The sequence below is a fragment of the Haemaphysalis longicornis genome, unplaced genomic scaffold (assembly GCF_048455015.1).
Source record: "Haemaphysalis longicornis isolate Haplotype H1 unplaced genomic scaffold, Haemaphysalis longicornis Haplotype H1 scaffold_7, whole genome shotgun sequence".
In the NCBI taxonomy this organism is placed as follows: domain Eukaryota; kingdom Metazoa; phylum Arthropoda; class Arachnida; order Ixodida; family Ixodidae; genus Haemaphysalis; species Haemaphysalis longicornis.
Genome location: NW_027526422.1, coordinates 24562836 through 24584701, shown reverse-complemented (window position 1 = coordinate 24584701; position 21866 = coordinate 24562836). Strand labels below are relative to the sequence as shown.

Sequence of the window (21866 nt, the reverse complement as noted above, 5' to 3'; positions counted from 1 at the left end):
TCTTCGCCCCACTTATCATCATTCATTCCGTGGATATGGCGTGATTTTTTTTTTTTTTTTGAAGGCGCGTGGAGTTCTGGTGCCGTCCGATGCTCACTACGGCGGGTTTTTAGCTCCATGAGGCGCATAATGCTTTAGGAATAACAATAAATATAAACCCTGATAGTAGGTATCGATTCCGGCTTCTCAGAGACTTCTAAAAATATCAAGCAGTTCCATCAAGCGTTATCTCCCTTGTACTTCATTCAGCCGACCCCTGACAATGCATTTCTCGTAACAATACAGCCAGATAGTGTATCTTAGCAGGAGGCAGCGTTCCTATTGTTAACCATACACCAAGTTCACGCCTTCTATGTGCGCGTAAGCATGTGTTCGTAAATGTGTTTTTCGTCTCCGAGCCAACTGCGCAGACGGATTTTTGTCTGCGCAATAGCCATGTCCTTCACTGCCTATGTAGCATTAAAGAATGTTGTTGCATGTGTTCGTGGTTCCCTCTCACGCAGGCCAGACCGCCGGCCGAAACGAAACGTAAGTGCATTTTGTTTGCTCGAAATATCGGACAACTTGAACGGTCCCCTAATTCCGACGCTATGGTTTCCGTAAAACGTGTTTTTAAGTATTTATCAGAAGTAAAAGTTTTGAACCTCCTTTCTTATCATGCATAATGAAAAACTGACCCTATACACCAGCCATCCCCATTTTACTACTTATCTATTTTTACTAATGTCTATATGTCTATTTACTATTGTCTATTTGTCTCTTTACTATTTGTATATTTGTCTATTTTACTATTTGTCTGGCTTACAGGCTTTAGTAGGACCTACCTACTTTTTCTGTTAATCGCCTCTATTTGGCGCTCTTTTTCCTAGCTGGCCTTGCGCCAATAAAATCCAAAAATCATCATCATCATCCCCTAATTCCGACGCGGGCTCCATCGGTCCCATGTGTTCGTGCCCGTTTATTTTGAAAGGTCTTGGCAGCAGCCACTCTGGCTTGTCTGCAAAGCTCGGAAAGAAAAAATGAAGCGCATTTGAATTGGCTCCATTCGTCAAGTTCTGCCATTGTACAGCGGATCCGTTATAGACTAACGCCCCCCTTTTTTCGCGCCCGCAGGACGACAAAAGCCGCGCCCCTCCTCCTCCCGTCGAAAAAATTGGGCCCATATCCCCGCGAGGGGGACTCGAGTAAATGCGTCGCATAGGGGGTGGGTGTATTGCGTTAATGTTTAGTGTTTCGGGAGTTGGTGGTAGTGAATGCGTTGTATCAGCAGCTTCTTGACGTAGTTTGAATGAGACAAGGATATAAGGCGCGTTCGTAGCCTCCCATTCTGTGTCGGCTTTGTGGCGCAGTGGGTAGAGCACCATGTACATTGCGTTCCGCCCGCAGGGTCGAGGGATCGAAACCAGGCACCGGATAGTATTTTTTTTAATATATTGTAGGGGGAGGGGTGCGGACTACGACTACGGACGTCAACGCGGGTGACATCGTGAGTTACTGAAATGCTCTGCATTTAAAAGTTTCTCCCTTCGGCCACCTCTTCGCCTCCGGCGGTTGATTTCGTTTACAAGGTGGCCAATACTGCCCCGGATAAAGTGACTTCTTAGCAATGCATTTGTGTGTGGAAGTGAAGCCGACTTTAAAAGGATCGATGTAAGCTTGGTTTTTGTAAGCTGCCTTTTCCACATTCGGTGTTCCACGGTGAAGCCTACTCACAATCCCGCTCTGAACGCGTACTCGGTGCTACGGAGTGGTTTCAGCGGGAGCTCGTGGTCAGCCAATAACTTACAAACAGCTCCACTGGTCATCCACTAACCCAAAATGAAATGGCTCTGAATGTTTCCAGGTTTTATTTTGGGAAAACTGGTAACAGGGTTCACCGATCTCAATCGATCAGTAGCCCGTTGGAAAGAGAGAGAAAAAACTTATTTATTTGGCAGAGCCTCGTGGGAGTGGAGCCTTCTTACAGGTAGCCTTGTGCCGCCCTTGATGCTACCGCTCTCTCAACCAGCAGGAGCTGATCGCAAAAAAGGGAGCTGGACAGCAGCGTCCCCCACTGCTCGGGGGAATAGGGAAGGGGTGGAGGTTAGCCCCGTTGGACGTCATATTTTAAGTGAGGAGCACCTTAGGGGCTCGCCTTGTCGTCGTAGCTCGCTCGCTGGACCAAAGTAGAGCCACACGGCGTTCCGTCGTAGCGGCTGTCGTCGCGGCGTAAACCAGAGGCTCCGAAATCCAAGTGGTTTATATATTCATAAGCGTTCGAAACTCGCGAACCTCTGGCGATCGTCATTCATCTTCCCCGTTGTTTAGCGCAAAGAAAAGTGTAGGTACATATACGCAATTAACCGGAAGCGCCCGCGTTCATTTAGTTAGGAACGCTCATTGGGTTGGTTTTTACGATAGTAAGCGAAATAAAGTGGAACTTGCTGGAAAAAAAAAATGAGCACGAAAAGAACAGAGCTCCCGCTGGCTCAGTTTCAGGCAGGGGGCACGCGAGCTCTGCGGATGCGGGAAGTTTGAATTGCGTTGGGTGGTAGCAGTGAGCGGATAACGTTGCTACAGCCCATTATGGCGAATCACTGCTCTGCACTTCCGACAGCTTTCCCATTGAGTGGAACGGCTTAAATTTTTTCCTAAAGAAAAACACGTACATATCCCCTCACACTTTTATTCTGGCTTAATCTAAAGATGTACCTATGGATAGATCTAATCTACCAAAAATGCGTATCCAAGTGATGAGACGCGTAAGCGTGGGGTCTAAGTCACGTTAATCACGGCGTGCGACATTGGTGGTGTCCTCGTGCTGCTGGAACACACACGTGGACGTGCTTTTTCTAAAGCCTCGCGCTACAAAAACACGTGAAACCTCAGGAGATTTGATTCTCGAACATCAAAAACACTTGGATCCTTAGCCATATAAGCGTCGATTAAAAAAAAAAAACTGAAAACGATGTCAGGTCGGGTTCCAAGAGATCGCATGGTGTCATACAGAGAAATCATAGATCATTACAGATTGGCGGGACGAAAGTATCCCGCCGCGCACCGCAGCCTCACTAAAAGGGAATCGGTATCGTGGAGGCAGTTACAGACGAACACATTTCGAAACCCGGTTGCGTTCAGTCGATGCTACCCCGACATATAGTCGGGAGCTTGTAAGCTATGCGCGTGTCGGGCGGAACTATACCGCATGTTCTGGTCGTGTCCCGCAAGACGGAATCAAAATGGTGCAGCAAATGCTAGGGGCAACTCGTTGACTGTAACGAACATGGAACAATGGGAGACAGCTTTGCTGAGCCCCGACCCGGAAGTGCAACTTCGTGTCGTCCGGATGGCCGAGGCCACCGCCTGATCCCAAGGGATTCTGGCTGACGCCTGAGGAAGAGGGGAGGAAGACGAGTAGAAGACACAGCGTTCTCATTCGTAACTTTCCCTTTTAATCCCATCACCGGTACAATAAAAAGTTTCTACTACTACTACTGAAAGCGGTGTAAAGAAATCGTGAAGGTACACCTAATACAGCCTCATCACGCGACTAACAAGCCCAGGAAGCCTTCTCATGGATTACTGATAAAAAAGAGGATAGAATTGAAAAAAAAAAACGGATGAAAATCAAAAGGATTATCATTCAAAGATGTATCTAATCTGCCGCTCTCACGCGGTTAACTAAAAAAGAACAGCAAAAAACAACAAACATAAAAAAACTCCAATTTAACTCTCTAAATCCCAGGGGTCAGTCTAATCCTGCGTCCGCAATTGGTTAACTAAAAAACAACTAAGAAAAAGACGCTGTCTGGGCTGATGTGTACCTTTAATGCCAGCCAACAAGGAAATGTATACCCTGAAGAATGATTACGCATTAGTACTAGGCAATTCTCAAAATTTCTGTATGTAGCTTTTTGGTGGAGTGTATGACGTTAGCATCATGAATTACTTGGAAATGCCACTTTCTGCGTTTCACGCGGTGGACAGCGTTAGCAGATTTGGTGGAGAAATTCTTACTCGCAGTTAACTTGCACAAATACTCGTTGGAATGCCAAACAAAGCTCTAAAAACAAAAAAAAAAAACAATCGCGGCATAAATCGAGAAGTAATGCAGAATAAACGAAAAATAAGACCTCGAAGGAAAAGAACGTGCCGGTATCTACCTCATCGTCACTAAAACAAACTGCACCCCTAAAGAACGTACTGAGTAGCACAAAGAAGCACACACAAGAAATGGGACACGAGACACGCCCTACTTTCATAAAAAAGAATTAGAGAAGACAGCATCGTACATTTACAGGTACATCCACACATGCGCAATAGACGTGCCAACAATCGTTATCGAAAGAGTTTATCTAAAAAACCGCGCTTCAGCATCGAACACTATCACCGAAGTATCAATTGGCAGCAACTGGCTACAAGAAAAATAATATCAAATATAGAAATCAACTGCCACGGAAAGGTTCTGGGAACAGATAAAACATGCGAAGAAAAACCATGAGTGAAAAGTATGCGACATAAACACATCCAAAGAGGTAAAAATTTCACCAAGAAGACGTGACTAAAAGGCGATGGAAGAAGCCTTCGGCATAAATAAGCAGCTAGCTTCGAAAGCTCATACAGAACAAGGGCACTCACACAAAAGAAATTCAGAGAGGGGAAAGGAAGGCTGTGACCATGCAGAAGTGCAATTCAAAAACCGCGGCAAAGCAATGAAAGCAACTGACGAATACTATTAAAACCTTCTTACGAAATGCGCTTTCAGAGCATTCTAGATAAATTCCAACAAAACGCGAGAGAACCAGCACCAAGGGTAGAATAGTGCAACGCAACTCGAAACTTGTCGTCCGAAGCTCATGAAACCGGCTTGAAGAGCTTTCCGTTCTGGTATGGTTCTCGGAGAAATGAACAGCAGTACGCTCTGAGGACGGAATCAAGTTTTAGGTGTCATAGTGCCTGGATGCGCGAGGCGGAACTAGCGCGCTATATCGGTGAGTATCGGTTTTAAGTAAAACATCTTAAAGAAAATGCAGGTACAGTAACCCCTCTTTACAACAGAGCCACAAAGACAGGAAACTGCCTTCGTTATAGGCGATCCTTTGTTAAAGGAGGGAATGGTTTCCTATACAGTGAGGACCATAAAGCAATTTGAATTCGAATGAAGCGAGATTTAGAATACAGTGATATCGTTATGAGGAGGGTGTACTGTATTCCAGTAACGTTGTAGTTGTAGATCATAAATCAGTGCACCTGCATTTGTTACAGCTAAAGCGCCTTTGTGCCATTTCGGAAACCTTTCTGTAATCTTTTAGCTAGCGGGGATAGCCTCTTATCTTCCTGTTAGGATAAAATTGCAGTCAGTTATTCCAAGGTTTACTCAGACAATTAGTTCAGAAGAATTCCAGACCGAAAATGAGAAACAACTGTGTTTTGACCGTTTGTCTCTCTAGGACTGCACCTCGGTCAATACACTCGGAAATAGGGTAGTGCAAATTGTAGTTTAAAGTGCATTAGTCATTCACTTTGTCATACAATTTTCGTTGGCATTTTAACAACTTCGCTGTAAATTCATGTGACCATGCACGGCTGAGTGTACGCCTTTATTTTTCGCTTGTGCTTCCCTGACTCAGAATATAGCTGTTGCACCGTGGCGCATATACCGGGTAGGTCAACGACACACGAGGTCAACGACTCACTCTAATGGATTACCCACAGTGATGTTTCACACGGGGAATTTTCGGGCTCCTATTTTTGGAAAAAGGGAGAAAGAGAATCTTTAATTAATGCAGGGGATTTTAAGAGTCGTCGAGTAAAAGGAAAAAATAATGTCAGTGAACCGGACCTGGCATCATTTATTATATTTTTAAAAGCTCCGTTAACACTTCGTCAGATGGGTGTTCAAAGGTTGGCAGTCGTGTTACCTCAAGCGACAAGCATCCAAGACCGCTTACAATCCAGTTAATAAAACGGGAAGGAGCATAGAGGAAAGAATATTCCATGAAAAATAGCTAGTAAAGCGTGAAGCGCCGGCGGCTGAAGGGCTGAAGCCTGTTCACGTTAATTCCTGCGCGATATTCAAAAAAGTATTTTGGGTGCACCTTAGTCCGCGTGCTGTCAAAAAAAGATGCAGCCAGCAGTTCCGGCGCTCAGCTAAAATTATCTCTTTTACTGAACAATGTTTTTTCTTTTTCATTCGGGCAGTTTTAACTTAGAGGTTTAGCATGCGAAGTAAGCATGCATTTTGGTAAAAAACGTGAAATGCCGAGTAAAATGCTGTAGAGCGGCCGATGCACTCCAATTTATTTTACGCTCAACGATGTATGCGTCCTGAAGCCGAAGGCTACGTAAAGTTGACATAGGTGGCACTAGCTAACACACAAAACCGACCACGAATCCACGTAAAGATGTATCAGCTGCAAAATTAGAGTGGAAGGAATTTTGCAATGAATTCTTGAGAAATTTGCGGGGAAAGAATGCCAGAAATAGGGAATTTCTCAACCTAGAAATGGGAATTTTTCTCCCCAGTAAGGAGCATCACTGATTACCCACCTCGCCCGCACGAAGCACCATCTTCCCCATGTGTCGTCAACAACAAAAATAATTAACATTATATATATATATATATATATATATATATATATATATATATATATATATATATATATATATATATAGAGAGAGAGAGAGAGAGAGAGAGAGAGATCATGAGGTTTGATGGGCCAGTATAAAAATAGTGAAAGAAGTCGACTGACACGTTTCCCGTTTTTGTTGCCAACAGTTTCGGAGTTAGAAACTCCTTCTTCAGGGCTGTATTTTAATTTCTCACATTGCGCCTTTATACAAAAACTTCTGTGAGGGAGGGTTACTTCCCTCATCCCTGCAGGAGAGGTCGCGGGTGAGGGGTGTTTCAAACAGTTTGAGCAAGTGAGGCATTCCGATTGGCTAGAAAGGTGGAAGGTGAGGGAAGGGGAACGAACACGTACGAAAAGGCAGCACGAAAACACGTAACAAGAGGCACACAAGCAAATACAAGATCAAAAACAAGAGTGAGTCCTGCGCGCTCCGCAAATGGTGTAACAGTAGTCAGCGGGAAGGGAAAAGGGGGAAAAAAGAAAAAAAAAAGGGGGGGGGGATGAAGGGAGACGGACATAAGATGGCGGCACAGGCATAGATCTTCGATTCGGTCAAACTGCAAGGCCGCATGCATGCACGGCCCGCCCAGTCGACACATGGTCCCCGCGCCATACTCGGAATTTCCTGTCCCATTTTCGGTTTTGTTTTACTACTGGTTAAACCTACAGCAGCTCTCGTCTTGGCGCCACTTCGACGAAACCGAGTGGTGCAGCAAAGCTTTGCTACGCGGCCAGCGAGCTGCGGAACAAGTAACAGGAGACAGGAGCTAGTATATCAGTTGTTAATGGAAACTTGTCTTCACAGCTGCGCAAAGAGAAAACCCCGTACACTAGTCCCCCTTGTGCAGTGCTAACGAAGGTGCAATCGAACCAACTGGGTACTGCACAGCACGTGTTCTTATAGATGGAATCCGGCACCACATACAGTGCGCAGTCTTACCACGGTGTGCTCATCAACTGATTTTGGGGTGCGATTTTCTCTCATAGGTTTCCGCCATTACATGATGTCACCGCCCGGAGTATAGAACTAACTGAAACAAATCATTCGAGCATCCGTAATACCCCGCGCCTTCACCCCTTGAGAGACGCGTCAAGGACAGCCGTCACACAGGAAGGGCGCCGGAGAGACAGCCGACACAGCGCGTTTACTCCGAGTGGCAGCCCAGGACTCTAGCGTCAGGAATGATGATGTGGATGGGTATGAGAAACAGATGAGGTACGACGGGATTATGATAATGGTCGTGATAAGCAGACGGAGTGCAAGGTTGATTGGACACAGAAGTAACAGACACCTTCCATGTGTCCTTTAAGCGAGCACTATCACAGCGCCCACATTGATGCTTACAAAATACAGTGAAATCTCGTTGATACGTTTTTCACGGGAACCGTAAAATAAAACGTATTATCCGAAAATCGTATTATCCAAATAGGTTAAAAAAGAAGGGAAATATGCATGCTCCGTCAGCAACTCACCTTTGTGGCGCAAAATTGAAGTAGCTGCTCAATTTGTGCTGCCCTTTCATTTAAATTCCCAAGAACAAATTCATCTAAAACGTTCAAAAAGATGCTGCCGGTATTTGCTGCTTTGGCAGACACTGCCTTGTACGACAATCCATGTCGTGCCCTAAATCGGTGAAGGCAGCCTCCGGATGCTTGAAAGTTTTGAATACCCAAGGAGAGCGCGACATTGTCAGCTGTTTCGCGTAGGACTGACCCGTCGAAGTTCACTCCCGTCGCTCTAACTTCCTTGAACCATGTAAGCGGGATGTTTTCCTTTTACTCGTGATTCGCACGTCGCGTTTGCTTTACACCAGGTCCAAAAACTTGCAGCTTCTTTAGAAGTTACACTCGCTGACCGACAATAGTGTTGAGCGTTAACACTGGCATAGCGAGCTCGCTTGCCAATTCCACGCCAATTCCCTTCCTCTTCGAGCTCTCTTCGAATTGGCGTACAATTTACACTTGCGCCTTGCATTTCTTTGACGCTGTCACAATCCTGGAAACAAGGCCGTGCAAAGAAACAAGGCAAAAAGAGAACAAATCACTGCGCGGGAAGCACGATCCATGGGAGAAGTCGGAAAGGGAAGTCGCGCCTGCCACGAGCATTGCGAACCTTCTTCCTTGATTATGATACGATTTGCTACGTGGCGGGGTGCATCGCCTGACTTATCGTCAATCTTGCACGGAACGGCCACGCATTGCAGTACCGCAGAACCGGCGCTTCCGCTCCCTCGGTGTCTCTGCAACCTGAAGGTCGTGGCTTGTGGGAATGCGGTTTGAGCGAGTATACCGACGAATAAACGTAAGATTCCTAGAAATGTCGCTCGAAAACCGCGTTGGTGATCGTATTATCCAATTTTAGGCAAAAATGTGATCGTAATAAACGCACAAAAATGCAATATTTCTAAGGAAGGTTGGCTGGGAACGAAAAAAAAACGTAATATGCCGAATCGTATCAACAAGATTCCACTGTATGTATGTATGTACGTATATATATATATATAGCGAATCATAAAATGGGAAATGAGGGGCTCCGTGAAATAAGACAGAAAATAAGGGTTGGCAGTCTGGCAGTCAAGAAAACCTCGGAAAGCAAAGGGGAGGTTGTGGTGGGTCATAGAAAGAGATGAAGAGAATTTTTTTCACCACTTTCTTTGCCACTAAAAAAATTCTTCGTAGAGACCCACCACAACCTCCCCTTTGCTTTCCGAGGTTTTCTTGACTGCCAACCCTTATATATATATATATATATATATATATATATATATATATATATATATATATATATATATATATATATATATATATATATATATATATAACACAGAAATAAGGATTGGCAGTCAAGAAGACCTCGGAAAGCAAAGGGGAGGTTGTGGTAGGCCATTGAAACAGATCAAGAATTTGGAAAGAAAGAAAGAAAGCGAAGAAAAAATGCCCGCCAGGTGGGATCCGAACCCACGACCTCCAGAATACCGGTCTGGTGCGATAACCACTACGCTACCGGCGGGGCGATTTTCTCCCCCGCTTTCTGGGGTATTTATGTCAATGTAATTTTGCTCCTGTGCTTGGGGGTGGTAGCCAGCGCCACTCTGACCTCTCGGGGTGAAGGGGACCTTCTTTTTAATCCCCGCGCCGTGACTCGAGTGTCTACGACATGTCGAGAGTGGTCAACCAGCGTTGAACCCTCTTAAGCTTCCTATGGCACCAAGACTGCCAGAACAGAGGCCCTCGCTATGCATGTAGCGAATCAGAATAGGAAATGAGGGACTCGCAGAAATAACACAGAAATAAGGATTGGCAGTCAAGAAGACCTCGGAAAGCAAAGGGGAGGTTGTGGTAGGCCATTGAAACAGATCAAGAATTTGGAAAGAAAGAAAGAAAGCGAAGAAAAAATGCCCGCCAGGTGGGATCCGAACCCACGACCTCCAGAATACCGGTCTGGTGCGATAACCACTACGCTACCGGCGGGGCGATTTTCTCCCCCGCTTTCTGGGGTATTTATGTCAATGTAATTTTGCTCCTGTGCTTGGGGGTGGTAGCCAGCGCCACTCTGACCTCTCGGGGTGAAGGGGACCTTCTTTTTAATCCCCGCGCCGTGACTCGAGTGTCTACGACATGTCGAGAGTGGTCAACCAGCGTTGAACCCTCTTAAGCTTCCTATGGCACCAAGACTGCCAGAACAGAGGCCCTCGCTATGCATGTAGCGAATCAGAATAGGAAATGAGGGACTCGCAGAAATAACACAGAAATAAGGATTGGCAGTCAAGAAGACCTCGGAAAGCAAAGGGGAGGTTGTGGTAGGCCATTGAAACAGATCAAGAATTTGGAAAGAAAGAAAGAAAGCGAAGAAAAAATGCCCGCCAGGTGGGATCCGAACCCACGACCTCCAGAATACCGGTCTGGTGCGATAACCGTTATCGCACCAGACCGGTATTCTGGAGGTCGTGGGTTCGGATCCCACCTGGCGGGCATTTTTTCTTCGCTTTCTTTCTTTCTTTCCAAATTCTTGATCTGTTTCAATGGCCTACCACAACCTCCCCTTTGCTTTCCGAGGTCTTCTTGACTGCCAATCCTTATTTCTGTGTTATTTCTGCGAGTCCCTCATTTCCTATTCTGATTATATATATATATATATATATATATATATATATATATATATATATATATATATATGCGCGCCGATGCGTTGTTTCTAGCACCATGCGTATGATGATGAGGATCCCCTCATCAAGTTCGGCACGAGAAGGAATTGGCCACAGCTAAAAAAAGCCTACTGTACTCCGGATGGAACAGATACGCAAATTTTAGCTTATATGCAAGAAAGAGAACAGGAAAATACCCAGTAATTATGGCGTCTTTACATGTCTCAAGAGACTGCCGCAGAAGGATCAGTATGGGTGGATTTACAAACATCCCATTTTACATATGCGGGATGGCGGCCCCCAGAAAGGAAGCGAGTGACGTAGAAAGTGTCAGCCGTATAGTATATTAATGGCTTCTCCAAGAGCAAGAGTCGCTCAGAATAGAAGGAACGTAGAAGAAAAAAAGTAGCCTGATTTACGACCTTGCATCGCGCACGCAGTTCAACGGCAGCCCTGATCTTAGGAGATATAAAGTGATCCTCGGAATGCGTCTGCGGAGATCAGTGGAGGTCATCTCGCATTGGCGCGTCCCACGAGGGCACCTAGTCTAAGTGAAAGTAAAATGCATGAACCCTCAGCTATGCCGCAGCGCATCTGAACGAGTGGAGTCTAGAGATAATATCTTTTCAGCCTTGACGACGCCAAAGAGCGACAGAATTAGGATCTCGAATAGAAACGGAGCGTTGACAGCGAGATGAACTCAGATTATCCGCCATCCCATTGCACTGAGGCGCCTCCTTCACATGCTCGAGGGGAGGGGTGTATGTGCAGAAGTTCTGAGAGTTGTCTACAAATGCTTAATCAGCGAATTTCATGGTTCATTGTTCAGCCGGTTATCTCCATTTTGAGATTTTTTAAAGAGCGGACCTGGTCTAGCGCTGGCCTTGACGACCGTCTCTACTCGTATCATGTCACACTCCATCCGGAGAAGGTTTCTCTGCCCAGGAAAAACCGGTTTTCAGTCTATAAAAATTCATAAAAAATAAAAAAAAGTCCTAGGCCTTCCTATTTTGTATACAGCGGCCTATATTGACCCCCAAAGATGTCTTCGCAGCAGAGCACTTGTGTTTACAGGTGAGGCCCAGTTTTAAAAAAAAAATTGGCCGCGTATCTGCTCCTTTCGTTGCAAATGCCGTCAAAAGACGATAGTCTTTATCGGCTTTTGCGAAGTAAATGCCTCCCTTCGCTTTCCCGCTCACCTCTCATGTTGTTCCTCTTGCGTCGCGCTCCTCCCAAGGTAAAGACGCCAAATGTTTGCTTAAATCATTTTAAATTTCCCGCGTTCCACTGCTCCAAACCGGGTGTCTCGATGCGAACGCTGCCGTACGGCGAAGACGAGCGTTAATCGAGGCGCCCTACTTCAACGTTTATGGAACCGCGTTTCCCTACTCCACGTGCGTTGCAAGCAGAATGTGAAACCTATCTAGTGGAACCTTGCGTAACTGTTGCCGGTTGATTTCTTAAAATGGCGCCAGAAGCTATAGTGGCGCGGGCGACAGCAGGCGACGGCGGAGTGAATTCTTTTTCTGCAGTTGATGAAGTATTTAATTTCGCAAAAGACAAGCATGTTTGATTTTTTATAAAGGAACACTGCAAATATCACTTCTGTATTGATTTGTTGTCTCATATTTGCGTAATGTCTTGTTCTTCTTCAACAATGTTGACAAGTATGAACATTACACCGGAAATAGACGGGTAGATTTAGCTATGACTATATAAGACTATTGCGCAGGCATTGTTTTGCTTTGGCCGGGTGGCTGAATCGAGTCACAGACAGACAGACGTCGGGGGTCTTTCTCTATCGCATTTGTTTTTGCGACAAGTTGTCAATCGGTTTTTGTTTCTGCGTGACGTGAATGATCCTTTCTTGCGCACGGTTTGTCAGATGAGGCTAGCTAGGGCGCTACCTGATTTTGTTGTTTCTTCTGCGTTTTTTACTTTTGGTGCACCCAGAGGATATTTTCGGGAGGTGGTACTGGCAACAAAGTTTTTACGGGCACGCTTCACGCTTGAATACTTATCAAACGTGACGCGCAAAAGACTGTATCATGACCTTGCGGATATTGTTTTGCCTGAGCCGATGTACAGATCCATGTACCGTGCAGGGCCTGGGCAGGACGTACTTAAACGAGTAAAGAGAATGGCAGTGCCGCCATGGGTTAAAACGTTCTGTTTTAAACTTCACGCGGGCGTCCTTCCAGTAAAAACCTGGCAAAAAGAGAAAGGTCTATACATTCCATGGGGGGTAGACTGTTACCCATGCAAAAAACCCGAGACGGTTGAACATGTTTACTTGGAGTGTTGGGATGGGTCTTCTTTTGGGATGTGCTTCAGCGCACATTAAAGAAGGACTTCCCCCTGGATGCCTACGGGATCAGGTTTCTACCCATTCAAAGCGAGGATGGGGTACCATATGACCTCGTCATGGTTCTGGCCCTGCACGGCATTTGGAAATCGCGCATGGCCATCCGCCATCGCGACATCGATGCCAAACGGTCCAAAGAGTACTTTTCTGAGTCTGTTCGCCTGATTATTGAAGTGTGGAGGGCTCAGCCCGAGCCTCCGGAATGGTTGCCCGTGTTTGAAACTTTAACAAACATGAAACAATTTCAGCCATTACTCTGTTAGTCAAGTGCTGGCTAGCGTCTTTAAGAGTGTAGTGTTTTGTTTGTGTGTCAAAGTATGGCAATAAAGAAAAAAAAAGACAGACGGACAGACAGACAGACATACAGACATACCGACAGACCAAAATTTCTGGGTTTAAGTAGCCCAAGAAAGACTATCGTCTTTAAAATCGTTGTAAACTTGGTTTTTGTAAGCTGACTTTCCCACATTTTGTGTTGCGCAGTGAAGCATCATTGCCATCTGCGGAGGGAGTATGGTTACAGAAAACAGCGCCAACTCTTGCGTTGTCAAACATTTCCCAAAAAAAATTATACGGCATTTAGCCGCTAAGACGACTCTACCGTTACGCCGAGTTTCATTTACTTCTCGTTATTGATTAGTTCACAGTAAAGTTGTAAGCTTTACAGAATCACGGTTACAGAATCGCGGATCAACCCATGTCCATCTACGGAGGGAATAGGGTTAGAGAAAACGGCTGTAACTGTTATTTGAACAGGACTACCCGGAAACGATATACAGTAATACCTCGTTAACTCGAAGTAGTAAAAACCGGGAAATATTTCGAGATAAGCGGACCAAAGCATTACAGTGAACGTTTTTGAGGAGATCAGTGACCACAAATTAGTAGAATTTAATTTTGATTTTGCCTCAACTTTTCAAAGGAATAAAAACAACATAAATTCATTTACGATTATTCTAAAGCAAACCAGTCCGCGATCAACGAATTACTAAATGATTCGCTGGTGAAAGACGAACACACTTTCAGGTCTAGAACAGTAGAAGAAAACTGGGTTTTATTTAAGGAAGCCTTGTTGCATGTCAGGGACCATTTGTGCCGAAATTACGTATCTGCCCTTCAATTCAGAGTCCTTGGTTTACACTTCATGTAAAACGAGCCATTGGGAAAAAGAAACGAGCCTTATCAAAGCTGCGCAGCGTTCGAATCAGCCTGATTCCTGGCATAAATATAAGCAAGCGTCCCGCAACTGCAACGCCGTGATTAAAAAAGCAATGACTTGCTTTTTCAACAAAACCTTGCCTGGTTTACTCAAGGACAACCTGAAGGAATTCTGGAACACCATTAATCCTAAGCAACGTAACAGGAGCAAAACCCCCGCTTCAATAAACACATTTCTTTGTCCTTTAGAAATAGCTGAGATACAAAACAGAATATTCCCCTCTGTCGTCACCATTGAAAGCTATCCACCGCCTCTGCATGTTGCCTCTCATCCTGAGTGCTCCGCAATGTCCGATAGCCATACAACGTTTACCTAACAGATGTAGTCCCGGTCTTGATCAAATATCACCGAAATTATTAAAGCTAACATTGATGCAGTCTTCATCTTTTCTTTGCAAATTGTTTCAGCAATCCCTCGACGAAAACGTCTTGCGTGGTTACGGCGAAAGAAGTATCGGCTTTAGTTGTTCCCATTTAGAAAGCTGGTGACCAGACCGACTTTTCTAATTACAGGCCCATATCTTCGACCCTGCAAAGTTTTGGAGCATATTCTGTACACTAACATTATGCAACATCTGTCTTCCAATAATCTTCTTTTTCCAAATCAGCACGGTTATCAACATGGGAAATCCTGCGAATCTCAGCTGTTCGAATTTATAACGGATAGCAATGCTTTCCTCTTATCCTATAGCTTCGCCTGCCTTGATTAGGCCCCCTTTCCCCTCTGTTCCCCGGCAGCCCTCCAACGGCCCCCCCTTTTTTCCCCCACCCCTTGCTATCCACACCAGTATACACTCAAGCAACCAAACTGACACAATTTTTGTGGACTTTTCGAAAGCTTTTGATTTAGTTCCTCATCAGCGCCTTGTATCAAAATTACAGAGCTTCTACCTCAACAACACTACGATAATGTGGATAAAAAGTTTCTTAATGAATAGATCTGAGTGTGCCACAATTAATACTACCATCTTGTCACCCGTTTCAGTCCCATCCGGGGTGCCGCAAGGTTCTGTGTTGGGTCCGCTATTATTTTTTATGTACATCAATGACATCCCCGACTTCATTTAATCTCAGATCCGTTTCTATGTTGACGATTGTGTTTTGTACCGTGAAATTAACTGATTAATGATTCTCTACTCCTACAAAAAAACTTAAACGCCCTATCATCCTGGTGCGCTAAGTGGCTAATGTGTATAAACATTGAAAAGACTAAAGTCATGACATTCACCAACGTACGTTCACCTCTCACCTTTGATTATTATATTTATTACTCCAACATTGCGCGTGCAACCCATTAAAATACCTAGGCTTAATTCTCACACCCAATCTTACATGGAACGCCCATATAGACTACATTGCAAACAAAGCAAGCAAGACCCTAGGACTACTACGTAAATCACTTTACATGGCCACAACGGAAACCAAACTGACTGCATACACCTCGTTTGTAAGACCACAACTCGAATACGCGGCTATCATCTGGACCCTCATCAAACGTATCTTAGGAAATCCCTTGAAGCAGTCCAAAATCGCGCTATTCGCTTCATTTTCCGTAACTACACGCGCGACATTATAACCCAACTCCGAACTAGCCTAAACTTAGAAACCTTGCAACAACGTCACCAAAACTTCCTAGTTTTCAGTATTTTTTGAAACTATATAACGCATCCTCGTTCCGTAATTAACACATCCAGCCGGCATCGCACATCTCCTCCGTACCGATCACCCGTTAAAAGTATTCACCCCATTTGCGCGCACTAACATGTACAAAAATTCACCACTGTTATTAGCGATAAAACTATGGAACGACTTGCCTTGCCACATTGCCATCTTAAGTAACTACGACGCATTCTGCAGAGCCCTGTCAGACATGTAAACACTTTCCGCGACCAACACTTTTGTGTTTGTCTGCTCCATTTGTGTCACCTAGATTCTTTTTCTCTTCAATGTTGCATTGCTTTTGTTTATATAACGTTTTGTTACTTTCGTTGATGTGCTTTCGCTTCGTATATGTACACTCGCTGAGAATATTTTGTACCACTTTTTGAGTGTGTTACAGTATGTTTCTTACTTTTGTTTTGGTCTTTAAATTGCCCCCCCCCCCCTTATGTAATACCCCTTCCCGGCCGGGGCCCTTAAGGCTACTTTCAATGAAAAAAAAAATTAGAAAAAAGAAGCAAAGTTGAGCAAATTGCCATGAAATATCGAGTTCTTTGGAAAAAAAGGCGCTCTTACCAGCGTAAGTACACAGTATACTTACCAGCTCTTCAACAGCAGCTTCAAATCTTACTTTTCATAAAGGTTTGAAAGAGAAAAAAAACATAGACGTTCACCGGCTGGGTTTTGTGGCACTGCAATTTTGCTTAGCAGAAAGGAGCTGCGTAATGCTTGTCTGCTTTGCGATCGCACATTGCATGAGCCGATCTTCCCCCCCGCTGCACTCAGCCGTATTTTGCAGCAAGCGCAGCAAATTCCTCGTTTCGGCAGATGTCGGCACCTCTGCAGGAGGTTCGTCGTCGTTGCCCCCGTCTTCGCCGACCCCTCCTTTCGTGGCCATTTCAACGATTTCGGCATCCGTAACTTCTCGTGTCACGGGCACATCCTGCTGTACTTCTACGCATGTCTCTACCGTCACATGACGTGCCACAAAGTTTCTTGGCGAAGTTGATATGCCTCTAGGCTCAGACCTCAAGTTCGGGGAAAATATTGGCTTTGTGGTAGGCGCGGCTAAACGAGAAAAAAATCTAGGGAATTAGGAGCGGCAGCATCGCGCGAATCTTGTGAAACGGTCCGCGGCGGCGAAATCTTCGTTCCACTCTCAGTCAAGATTTCGAGATATCCGCAGTTTGGCCCAAAAATACTTCGAAATAAAGGACAACAAATACATGGGACTGTGTTAACCGGTGTTGAACTCCACTCTCCGTGCCAGATGCCCAGGCACTTGTCCCAGTTTACAGCACATCCACTAACATAGCAAAACCATTTAACTGTATTAACGACCAATGCTTTGTTGATCTACACAAAAGATAGCAATATTATCCGCGTATGCTAAAACTTCAATTTCAGCTGCATGAAGTTGAAATCTGTTGGCAGTGTCGTTTTTTGTTATACTTAAACATAACGATTCAATATATATGCAAAAGAGGAGAGGGGAAAGAGGACACCCCTGCCTCATGGACCTCTGCACTTCTGTACGCCTTTCAACCACTTTGTTAACAATAAGTCTAGTTGTACAGTTGTTATACGCTATGCGCACACCCTCTAGAATGACTGACCCGATGTTACTAGGTATGTTCCAAAACCGCCAAAAGTTCATCGTGGGACACACGATCAAGCGCCTTTTCTAGGTATACCTGTAGCATTGCGACGCCTGTATGCGTCACGTCGCAAATCTCAAGTACAGAAAAGCCTGCTCTGAGCGGCTATCTCTTCCTGGAGCACGTGCGCATCTCAATGTGCGGGCCAGCACACTGAGATGCGTTCGTGCTCCAGGAAGTAATAGCCGCTCAGAGCAGCCTTTTCTTCTTCCCTCGGCCAGGAGTCCTTAAATAAAATAGCGGAACCAAACCCTCGGAGAGAGAGAGAGAAAGAGAGAGGGACATCGGTAAATCTTTAATGAATACTGAAGAGGTTACCTCACCAACGGCCGGGCATGCTACTTCAATGGAAGTGAACATAGTGGGGCGGAAAAAGAAAAGAAGGGCTTGGGAAGAGGAGGTAAAAAAAAAAACCGTAAATGGGGTGACAAAATAAAATAAAATTTGAGTGGAGAAATTGAAAAAAAAAAGTATTGCAATACCAAGATAAAAAGACCTGGGGCTCTCAAGGTTAGAGGATCTCGGCAAATTCCTTAATTAGCTAAAAGAGTCACGATAGCGTTTGGTGGCCGCACTGCATAAGCATGACTGTTCTCCGTGGTACAAGAAAGTGTTCCAGTCCTAACGCGCTCCCTCGTGGCCGTCGCACGAGTGTTTTTACCGCTATTTCTGAATCTGTAGCGTGTCCCTCCGTGGTGGTGCACTGGTTACAAGGCGTTGTGCTGCTGAGCCCAAGGACCGCGGTTCGATCTCTGCCGCGGCGGCCACTTTTCGGATGGAGGCGAAAAGCGGAAACGCCCGTAGCGGAGCCCTCCATATAGAACAAATGTAGCTTCGGCACGTTATACCAGCAATTGAATTGAATGATATTGAAGCTTATTTTCTGAATACAGAAAAACGGAGGGAAGGTAAAAGGCGGCTAGCCTGACAGAGGCCTTTCCTCCTAGCACAGTTGACACGCAGGTACATTTTAATACAAACAAAAAAACACGGCAATTGGTTCGCGAAGCAGAACCCACCAAGAAAATGTTTTACAAGGAAATTGATTTACATACAACACACTCTTAATAAAATATAAAAGACATCGCTGTGTATTGAAAATAAAGGCACATATCACAACGTCGATAAATCTAGCATTAATTGGTCAGCATACCATGCCACGTATCTAAACGAAATAACATTCGCCTATACGACCCAGCCATGCGAAGCGCCGTGGAGGACGACGTCTAGACACCGTCCTCTACTGCACGGACCTTGTCTGTGTTGTGTCTGCGAAAAGCGTGATGCTTGAATGACCGCAGAAAGGTCGTGTGGACGGGGCATATTTTTCAATCGTAGGCCTAACAGCGCCAGCGAGCAACCGTGACCGCGAACAAGCGGTTAGTGGGGCGGAAGCGCACAGGGCTCGCTCGTCCGTCAGCTCCCCGGTATAATTCAGAGATAGCAGGGCGAAAAAAGAAAAAGAAAAAAAAAGAGACAGGGACGAAGACGAGACGACAAGGACTGCGCTGATCTCTACTGCTCGTTTCTTGCCCGACCGGCTGCACCGACGAAGCTGTGGACTGAAGACCCCTGCCACGTACATGCTCGCTTCAGCTCTTCTCTTATTTACGTCTCTCTCTCTCTCTCTCTCTCTCTCTCTCTCTCTCTCTCTCTCTCTCTCTTAAAACACCGTTAGGTGTAGCAAAGAAGGCGAAGGACGTAGAAGGCAAGAACCGGCCCTCCTTACAACTGAATTTTGAGTTACAGCAACGGAACATGTAAATAAAAAAATGACACGCTCACATGATTATAAAAGTTCATCACACCACTGCGCAGTCCACCGCGCACCCCGTCATACAGACATGTGTCGAGAACGTCCCTCCAATACGGCCAGCTCCTTCGAGGGCAGAGGTATACGGACGTCGTGCTTACGCAGTCACTAATCCACTGAATTTCCGCGGCCTCAACAATCTCTCGCGTGCGCTGATCGGCGTGTCGAGATATCACGGTACACGCATCGTACAGAGGCTCGCAGTCATCACATTGTGGGAAGTGATTAGCCGAATTACCACCTTTCCCTTTCTGTACTTTGTTGAAATATTCCCGTACGCGAGTGTTGAGGCACCGGCCCATCTGGCCAACGTATGCTCTTTTTAAAAAGAGCATGCGTTTTTAACTTCTCTCTCTCGTTTCTTGCAGCGTAATATTATTGTTTTATCTCTTGAAGACCCTTTTATCATGAGAAACCCTAACCAAGTTTCACATTTTTTTAAGACTAACGCCGACAATACCTGCAAGGTTTTATTCTTTGCCCCGTAACCTAATTTCTGAATGCATGGAGAAAGCTGTTGACGGGTATAGTTCTATTGCTTTCCAAAAGAAACGGAGGTTTGAAGTATTAGCTTTTTAAGACCCTTAACCTTTGACTTACAGTCAACTTATTTGTCCAGTTTGAAGGGACACCCAACTTGCAGTAACAGGGTGTATGCATTGTGTCCTGTGTCACCCCCGTCAGAAAAAGAAATCAGCGCAGTCCTTGGCGTCTCGTCTCCATCCCTGCCATTTCTTGCTCTGCTATCTTTGAATTACTTACCAGCACTGCCAATTTGCCACGTTAACCTGGCTTGCTCGTGTTGACTTTTCAGCGTCGTCACTGCTATCTTGTCTGCTCGTTTCAAAATTAGTCGGACCGCCAGCCACGGACAGCTAACGCATTTAAATGCACTCATCAACATGCGAACAAACACCCGACCGCGTTTCTTGAAAAAAATGTCGAAAATGAGCCTTGTTATAATAAACTCGTATTAGAGAAGATGTGCATAGCACTGAATAGAATTGTAGCGAAGATTGCAGGTCGTGGGCTACTGACATCATAGCGAGGGTGTCCGCGTATTAATCTCAGCCCTAACTTCTCCAGTTTTAACAGAGGAGCTGTTGTTGCTGGCCGTAAGTTCGCCGTTGCAGGGAAAAAATACCGATAAAAGGCCGAGCGCTCGTTAGCGCGTGCCTCGCGATGACCGCCGAGTCCCCGGCTCGCGCAGTGGCTTTGACAAAAAAAAAAAAACATAAAACTCCAGCGCTTATGCTAAAGGTGAAAGGACACCCTGCTTTGGAGAGGTCACCACGGCCGCCGCATTATGTAGAAGTCATTATGGATACTTTAGACATGACTACGAGTGTGCCACTCCTCGCCGAGACGATTTGAAGATCCCGCCACCGCTGCCTCGATGAAGAGCGGGTGGAAGTGTGTAATGCTGAGCATGGCTTCGCATCCACCACTCGCCGAGAAGAAGACGATGACCTCTTCGATGCATTTGACGAGGATTACTAGCACCGAAACGATGCAAATAAACATTGATACTGAAACTTAACTATGTGTCCGGCAATGCTCATCTGCAGCAGCTTCGCCATTCAAGTCTTGCGCGTGAATGGAAGCTTCCCTGATTTATTTATTTTTATTTTTTTACGGTTGAAGCTTCTTGGTTGTCTTCCTCTAGCAGTCTCCTGACCTTCGATCAGCGTTGTGAGAACTATCGTATATACGTGCCCGTAGGGAGAGCGGACTCTGCAGCATGCGCAACCAATGAGGGCCTCAGAGATGCACAGACATGTCGTTACTCCGCAAGAACCAAGCCTACGGCATCAGACCCATTCAGAATGAAACAGACGACGCGACTTGGGCAATCTTCTGCGCAGCTCGTAGTCTACAGCGCTGCACGGAGTTAGTGGAACGGATTGCATCAGCCTCCTGCGCACTGTAGGAATCATGGTAGACAAAAACTTTTCAATCCTGCAGTACGCACAGCGAATCGCCAAGGCTTGGAGTCGTTTGTGAAACTAGAGCATAACGGGGGATTTTCTTGCCTCAAGTACTCACCACCGTCGTTTACAGTTTAAAACAACGTGCTTTTTTTTTCTTCTTTTAGAAGCAGCCTTATTTGCCTGTTCCACCAATAACAAACCGGCCTGTCTCACACGATACGGCGCACAGAGGACGGGACACTTTTTGCCTCAACAGCCGCGCTCAAATTTCGCATTAGGTGGTATAGTAATCGTCAGTGGATTTTAATGCGTAGCGTTCTTTGCCGAGGACCTCCACAGCCAGGACCGTGTAATGCCCTGCATTTCCACAAAAATGCAGATTTCCCAAAAGTTCCAAATGTAATCGTTATAATAACGTAAATGAAGATAATTGGTCGGACTAAATTAAAAAAAAACTGAAAAAATA

General features: G+C 45.4%; 1 protein-coding gene across 1 annotated transcript in view; it reads left to right on the top strand.

The window, feature by feature from the left end:
- Window positions 1-439: 439 nt before the first annotated feature.
- The window catches only part of LOC144144820 (monocarboxylate transporter 5-like), an 80188-nt gene continuing 58761 nt past the window's right edge, over window positions 440-21866 (top strand). The window contains exon 1 of the mRNA XM_077676326.1: window positions 440-528. The gene's annotated coding sequence lies outside the window, so the exon portion shown is untranslated. The remainder of the gene's footprint in view (window positions 529-21866) is intronic.